Genomic DNA, 7,043 nt, shown 5'->3' on the forward strand with positions numbered 1-7,043 from the left:
GTATAGGAGCAGGGCCCTGTTTCTCGAAATCGTAACTAAAGATAAAATCCAAATTTTAGTAGATACTTCAGTTTTGATTGGCTAAGCACTAAAAGCAATCTAATATTATCCAATCAAATTACTAAAATTTGGATTCTATCTTAGTTAAAATTTCGTGAAACAGGCCCCAGAACAGTAGGACGTTAAACCCCATTTCATTTCATTGCCTTGTTTGCTCGATTATGAGAAAGTTTGCAAGACATTTAATATAAATGAAGTGACATAAGCACGAAAGGATGTCCTAAAAGATATTTTTAATGGGAAAGATGTTTTTATATCGGATTTTATGTATGATTTGGTTGATTGGTTGATAAAAATAGAACAATCATCAAGGGAAGATAATTTTAATAGGTGTCTCCCCATGGATGAACCCAGGGGTTAGTGGAGTGGAACGGGATGAGAACACTGGGGTTACCGATGATGGTGGCAAAAGAGGCTATCCAAATTAGCCACGACGCCGTACTTGGACTCTGTCATTTTATTGGACCACACAGCAGACGAAGGATATTTTCACAATCATTTAATACATTTAATTAAATGTCCGAAATATTTAGGTAAGACCACATGACACGTATTGTCTTTCAACAAACTGGAAAGAAATACGACTTCCTACAGTTTTTTTTGACATGACTGCTTTTTTATTTTGATAAAAATAATTCATGGATTTTCTTCACAAAAATAAATAAATATTATATAAACGAATACAGAACAAAGGTAGGGAGTAATTAATGTTTGTACACACAGACACGTTTACAAATTTATATCGGAGATTTGAGTCTAAGAATTTCCATTCCATTAGCGAGTTTCAGCAACGGGCAAATTTACCGATGCGAGTATGTTTGCTCCTGGTTCATCCAAGAGTAAAATTTTACTTGATATCAGTACTAACAAACGCTGAGATTTTATTAGGTGGTTGATCCGTCATGAAAATTACCTTGAATGGCTGCTGAATATAGATTCACACTACTCAACAGAGAATTGATTGGACGATAGAAATAGGTGTCAGTTTTAGGTGTCAGTACAGCAATGGTTGGAGAGGGATTTACCCGGCTATTGCTTCAGGAATGTGTTCTTGAGAATACAGTGGTCTCTTTTTTTAAATTAATGGTTTCTACTTATTAAATCTGATTAAAATACAGATCTATATTTCATTTCGTTGATTATACCGACGACGGCCTCCACAAAACAAGTAAAACGAAATTATGAACCATCAAAAACGAAACGAAATAGAATCTGTATTTTAATCATATTGGTACTTACCTATTACGACAAGCAAAGGGGGTGGGGCGCATAACGATGTGTTTGATTACGAAGAATCCAATCCGTGTTCATATTCAAGGACAGGCAGACCGACACAGATATTAACATCCACTCAACAAAGTAGGTTATATCGGGACTGTCATATTATCTACACCTGTATTTCAATAATTAGAGCTCTTTAGCAATGGGAGGAAACCGGGTCATCCGGAGAATTTCTACAAGGACAGGCAGGCGACCCGATGCCTTGTCATGAAAATCATAGATTCGCATATTGGGATTTGAGAGAGAGAGAGAGAAATGGGGTTTAACGTCCACTCGACACAAACTAGGTCATTTCGGGACTAACATATGGTTTAATTTTATTTACATAATTCGCTTGCGCGTAGGGGTCTTTAGCAGTGGGAGGAAACCGGAGGACCCGGAGAAAACCCACGAGGTTGGACAGGCGACCCTACTCCTTGCCACGTACAACCGGGGATTCGAAACCACGCCAGTCGACTCAATGACAGACTTTATGATACAGCGCGCGCACGCTAACCATTCAGCCATCCAACCCCCCATATTGGGATTTGAACATTTGTGCAAAACAAACAGAATAGATTATGAATCTAGAATCGGATTCATGGTAATCAAACACGGTTTAATAGCGTATTGTTATTATTGACGGTGCCGTGGTCCTGCACTTACAATATACTAATTACAACAAGTATAAATCATGGATTAAGGGTCTACAATGTAACTTTATTAATCATCTTTGTTCACAACAAAGGGGTTTGTGTGGGTATTGAGACAGTTAATAGACCGGGTCATAATTTTCGTTGAGCATTATTCAAGGCTTAAGGGGGTCAGTGCCAATGCTGTACGCCACTGAATTGCTCAAGATCGGGGTCATCGAAACTGATTGGCAGAAGACTGGATTAATTCACAGCGACATTCGACTTGCTCTGCTAGGCGTACAAGAAATGCGTTCATTTGGGATACCCCCCATCATGCGCGTGAATTTAGGGGAGGGGGAGGCGGGGCATTGGAAGGGGGGAGGCGAATAGGTATCTGACCCCCCCCCCCTCCTCCCCATGATTTTGATAGCCAGGACATATTTTTCAGGTTCATATCCACATGAATGTCCCGTTCTGAAGGCTAGCTAACCAATCCCTTGGCAATATTTCAAAATTGCTAGATGCAGCCATAAATAATTTGGACATTACTTCACCTTGACTGGATTGGCCAGCTACGGTAAATTAACGGAAATGCTGGTATCTGGACAATTCGATGGTGAGCTTGTTTCTACGTATCCGGAACTGAATCGGGACTTGGAAGAAGAATTGCCATTCTGCAAACGCCAGTCTTCGGACAAATCTATTTCACTTTTGCACGAAGCGTTCCTAAGTGAGGCAGATGTTCCCTTCTGTCGAAGCTCTTCTCCGTCTCACACTGCTTAACCCTGCTAGTTTCTGCTCAGCCGAGCGATCCTTCAGCACTCTGCGCCGTATCAAAACTTGGCTTCGCAACTCCATGACGCAAAAACGACTGAACCACCTGATGGTATGTGCGGTGCTTAATGAACAGGACCCAAAGCATATCGCCAAGATATTCATAGAGAACAGTCTTGATCGTAGAATGAACTTGTACGATTCACTTAACTTCACGAACAAATAATATGTGTGCAGCTTTGATGTAGGTAGTCAATTTTCAACTTTTCCATATCGTCATCATATTACCCCTAGTTACAGCTTCCATCGAAATAACAATGGTACAGTAAACTGTTCGTAATTATTATTTTGGTTTTGTATCTCGTGTTCCCGGTTCCAGGGTTCGTTCCTCCACCCTCCCCCCCCAAACAAAAAAACAACAGTTATGACAAATTCACGCCCTTGACCAACATTCAAACATTTACGTTTCTTCACTTGCCTTTAACAATTTAATAGTCCTGTCTATTGGGTAGCTAACCCAAGATTCCATCATTGGGTTTCACGTTGAAGTTTGACTATTTGATATAAGGGAACTAACAACGACAGAACACGGTTGTGGGTTAGATTAAATATGTAGAATAGCGATCAGAATTTATAAACGAAACGAAATTTTAATCGCATTTTAATTACGTTGAGATTCAACAGTGAAAATGCTGTAGTGACAGTAGCAGTTCCACCCCTACAAAGGGCACCTAATGTAGTGTTCGACAGACGGGAAACCAAAGGGGGCAAATAGAATTCAGTAGTCTAGAACGCTTTGTGTTCGAATCTGGAAATTACGACGTCGTTTTGACGAATGTTCGGTCTCTGCAGAAGAAACCTGAACGGATTCGGCTCTGTATAATCTAGATTTTTTTCTGGTAAATAATTCTTCCTCTAGCAATAAATCGTCGTCTGTCCATGTCATGTCTGTAAAAGTCACCTGTGAGCAGCCGGGGTGTGGTCCGTTGAGTGGTGCCCCCGAATCGCTATGCCATGCTGAGTTGACCAAAGAAGGCTCCATAATGTTACTACTCTGTGTTATGAGGGTGGCGTTCTCAACCTCCTTGAAATCAAATGAGATATCCTCTCCATTATTGGGACTCGTGGCAGGAGTGATGGGGTCATCTGAGGTGATGTCCACCAGATACAGCATGTTTTGTGTAATCGATGATGATGAAACTCTGTGAAGGACTTGGGGACTTGACGATGGTTCTATTGGATTGACCAGGTTTCCAGTGGCTACATCCAGTGACAGGTCTTCGTATTCACTGGATTTTTTCGCACCATGCAAAGTTAAGCTTCGAATATCTGAAAAGAGGAGAAGGAAATAGGTTAATAATAGGCCGGAATAGCTAATACCTCTCGTGAAATTTATGCTGTTGTCATTTTCGTAGTCGGTAAAATTTGATCAACAGTTAACCTACCCGCAAAATTTACTTACCCGCACAACTGAGCATACAGATATAATAAACTTTAACTCTATGTTAGTCTAAAATTGACTGACGAATACTGACGTATTGTATTAGCGAGACGTTAAACTTCATTCCATTCCATCCGAACCCGTATAACAAATTTAATGTCTGAATCACTAGATCTGAACTGGCTTAGGTTGATCTGATGTGTTGTTTTGGCCAGTCGGTTTGCTTACTAAATTTAATTTCTTTTTTGATTTACTGTGTCGACAATCGAACGTAATAATATCGCTCATGTCTTTCTCAAATTTTCAAGGAAGTCGCATTTTTCACCCTAGGAAAGAATTCAACAGGTGAAATCGGACGAAACTGATAATTTTATTTTCGACCCAAATCAAAGAGGTCTAGTCATTTCAAGAAACTCGGCATCAATAACTGAGTATTGAGTCAGTGGGTCGTGGCTGAAGAGAGAGAGAGGGAGAGAGAGAGAGAGACCATATGTTAGTCCCGAAATGACCTAGTTTGTGTCGAGTGGACGTTAAACCCCATTTCTCTCTCTCTCTCTCTCCCTCATCTTACCCTGAATGATTTGAGTATGAGCCAATGGTATCACAGTGTCTTCGCCATATGAGTCCTTCACAAAACCACGTTCAATCGAAAATGACTTTACCTGGAGAATACCTGCAAAGGAATGAAAGAAGAATAAATGCTGTGATCTAGCGATCTCAGTCCGGCCACTAGGACATCTATTAAATAGTTCAGAGCTTGTTTACTATGGGTAATTTCGCCCAGACAACGGCGCTACGGCCTACTCTTATATCGAATTCCAACTGTCAAGCGATCTTTTACGTGCATGCGAATATATATACGGGACCACGGTGTTTCGTCCCATCCGAACAACTAGACAGCTGCCCCTATCAGATCCTCCGTCCTGCACCATGGACAAAGTGAAAGCTGGTCGGAAAATCCCGATAAACCTGCTCGGCCAATGCAGGGATCGAACACGCGACCTTCAGGATAGCGAGCCGGCGTCATAACAGTACTGACACTTCTTGGATTTAAATCTCATGGGTGATATTCTTAAAATAACGAAATCGCGGGAAATTGGTGGCATATGTAAGATTCGAACTTGACATTACACGTGGGGGGGGGGGGGCGTAATACTGGCTAAGTACTTTTGGAGTTAAATGATATTAGATGTTACATTCCACACAAATCCGGATTTATATACCCCCACCCCGATTTGTTCCAAACAAGCACCCGTCTAATCCAGATTCTCTGTACCGATTCGTATCTTCAGGATGTAACGGATGTTTCTGACTCGTGGAAAAAATGTTGGTTTAAACTAACTCTGATTTAGCTGCAGAAAGTTACGAGTATCGTTTACGTGGCAGGGTTTACTTACCCTATAAGGATCACATGATACCACTTCCCATTTTAGGTGAGCCGCGGTGGCTAAGTAAGTAAGACTCTGGCTTGCTAGTCTGGATTTAGAGGGTTCGCTCCCGGTGTTGGCCGAGAAAGTTCAACGGGATTTTCCGGCGTGGTTTCCCCTTGTCAGTGGTGCAGGAAGGAGGGCATGACAATGATAGCTGTCTAGTTGTTCGGTTGGAACAAAAAACCGAGGTCCCATGTACACATAGGTGTGTACGTAAAAGATCCCTTGGCATCTTTCCATTTTGGGCCGATCACACAACGTTTGTTGTACCTGTACCTGTTATAATGGTATTTTAGTAACGTGACTATGAGAATTCGTCAAATAAGAAGTAGTATTAGATAAATAGAAGTCCACGCCATCAGACGAATTCACAGTTACACACGTATCGGGATTCGGATTTAATATGTGGGGAAACATATTTCAGTCGCACACTCAAGGTTTAATATGAAATTTAAAAAACGTATCAATAATTTATGTTTTACATGTTGAAATGTTGTTTACAATGACTAGACCTCATTGATAATAGATTACATTAGAATTTTTGTTCTTTAATTGTGTGGGGTGATAATTTTACGTCTCTAGATAAAGTCAGTTTGGAGTTATAACCGACTTTATACTTTACTGTCGTCGACACAGTAAACAAAAAAAAATCTTTTTAAATTAGAAAAGAAGCCGACTTTCACTTAATCCTTCAAAACAAAATCAAATAGAGTTTGCGACGTAACTAATCGAAATAATACTTCAGATTGATTCAACATTCACCCCAATTCAATTTTACCCTATCAAAGAAAGTTTAGCTCCTTTAACCATAAAGGGAGTTACGAAGTTAAGTTTGTTGGTTGGTTGACTCCGAGTGCTAATACAGGCCTACCTCTGTTCTTATTTACTGGTACGTATGTTTCTTCTCCACAAGAATCTACAACAAAATCTCTTTGCATTGAAGGAAGTTCTTGTTGCTCTTCGTCACCTGAAAATAAGAACACAACCTATAGGCAATTGATTCTAGTTTTCCGCGGCGATTTGCGATGTTGCATTGAATAATGTCACTCAGAAGACGTATACATGGGTTTAGGTTTCTACCTTTCTGAACAAGAGAGAGAGAAATGGAGTTTAACGCCCACTCGACACAGACTAGGTCATTTCGGGACTAAAACATGGTTCAATTTTATTTCAATAATTCGCTTTAGCAGTGGGAGGAAACCGGAGGACCCCGAGAAAACCCACGAGGTTGGACAACTTTTCTGAAGCAACCGGTATAATTAATTAAGATGAGCATATGCCATGCAGTGTGCTATGAGGGAAATTTACTCGGGGACCCTTCACCAAATTCAAATTGTCAAGAGTTATTTCATGTGCTCGCCAATGTGTACATGGGATATCGGGTCTTCGACGCTGTTCCTGGCGATGCCCTTCATCCTGCACCACTGACTTGGGAAAATTACG

The 7,043-nt window shown here is 40.7% G+C and overlaps 1 long non-coding RNA gene across 1 annotated transcript; it reads right to left on the reverse strand.

The window, feature by feature from the left end:
- Nucleotides 1–3,716: 3,716 nt before the first annotated feature.
- LOC126811567 (uncharacterized) lies at nucleotides 3,717–6,508 on the reverse strand. The gene is made up of 3 exons (XR_007675644.1): nucleotides 6,472–6,508; nucleotides 4,742–4,843; nucleotides 3,717–4,058 (listed from the first exon to the last, which is right to left on the reverse strand). It is a non-coding gene; the product is annotated as an uncharacterized LOC126811567 (long non-coding RNA).
- Nucleotides 6,509–7,043: the final 535 nt, after the last annotated feature.

Source organism: Patella vulgata, chromosome 2, assembly GCF_932274485.2.
Source record: "Patella vulgata chromosome 2, xgPatVulg1.2, whole genome shotgun sequence".
In the NCBI taxonomy this organism is placed as follows: Eukaryota; Metazoa; Mollusca; class Gastropoda; family Patellidae; genus Patella; species Patella vulgata.